This window comes from Pempheris klunzingeri, unplaced genomic scaffold, assembly GCF_042242105.1.
Source record: "Pempheris klunzingeri isolate RE-2024b unplaced genomic scaffold, fPemKlu1.hap1 Scaffold_188, whole genome shotgun sequence".
NCBI lineage: Eukaryota > Metazoa > Chordata > Actinopteri > Acropomatiformes > Pempheridae > Pempheris > Pempheris klunzingeri.
Window position 1 is genome coordinate 2,943 of NW_027255091.1, and position 1,471 is coordinate 4,413.

Here is a 1,471-nt window from a genome sequence, read left to right on the forward strand (position 1 = left end):
TTTCAAAAGAGTATAGACAGGAGCGAATACCTTTGAGTTCAACTCTCCGTAAAGAGTGTATAAATGGAGAAAATCCCTCGGCCAGACTTCAAAAGTACCACCAGCAACAATAATAGAGGATGTTTCCTAAAAAGACAAGTTATTTTTAGTTGTAAAAACAACAATTCTATCTGTAGTTAACGCACCAGAATCATACAAAAGAAACTCTCACTTCAAAGTGTAGTCGTTTGTAATTCATCAAATGATCTTGTACTGTCTATCACTATGCTGTTTCAATTTCTGAAATTCTATATATTTTTAAAAATATTACTTTTTTTAATATTGGACGTTCGTATGATTTCATTTTACTGGTAGCTGTATCATACACTTGACGAGTGGTATACGCAGTTATTCGATATATTCTTGATTTTGTTAAAAATTAAAATTTTTGAAATATCGTCGTCTAACAAAATATGATTGTGGGCTGTCGGGAAACTGATTTTCTTTATTATGTCGCTAGGAGATGTGGTCAGTTTCGCATTGTACCTTCTATTCTGACATCTGCATGCTTGTGATGTTTTACTAGAATAATTATTGGCATAAAAATAATTTTTATAGAGCATCAATTCCTTATTTCGTTGTGTCAAAATCAAGATTATCTTTAAATGGATCAGACGTTTAAAAAACACGTGATTTATCAATGCTCGCAACCTTTACATTTCATATTAATCACGCGCGCACCTATCTTTTTTTCACGCCATGTGCCCTATAGATGTACCAATATTATCAAAAATTTCTCTGATTGTCAATATACATTCTCTGTATATAATATCCCCAATAGTCATTATGAGCTTGGAATTTATGCTGGAAGTAAGACTGCTTAGTCGACTATCACTTTTGATAGAATTTCTACCATTACAATCACATCTCTAATATCCAATAGTTCTAGATCGAGTCATATGATCATTTTGAATCAAAAATGTTAAACTACCAAGTAAATTAACGCCAAACTTATTTGAAAAATCTGCTCAAAATTTTCGGAATGATTTCGTGAGATCTCGTTTCCTTTCGTATAATAATATAATTTTGTTTAATTCTATGTTATTTGATTTTATTAGCATTAAAAGTCTTTTTAGTATGTTATATGATTCGCTTATTATAATAATTGGCACTTATAAGGTAAACAATAAATTCTTCACTAACTTTTTTTAAAATTTAGATACTTTTACAAATAACACAAGAATGCGAAATACTGACTGTCTTTAGCTTTTTTAGTTATCTATAATTCTTACTCGTTAAATACTTAGTTAAGATATCTTTTAAGCGGGTCAAAATTTAGCTAAAGATAAAAACATCTTATTATCCGATTTATAATACTTTTTTTAGAATAATTTTCTTAGGAAAATTCCCATTTATTATTGATAATGTTATGAAATCCTTACTTATTTAATTTAGTTTCGCAATACAATATTCATTGTATTTTTAAAATTTA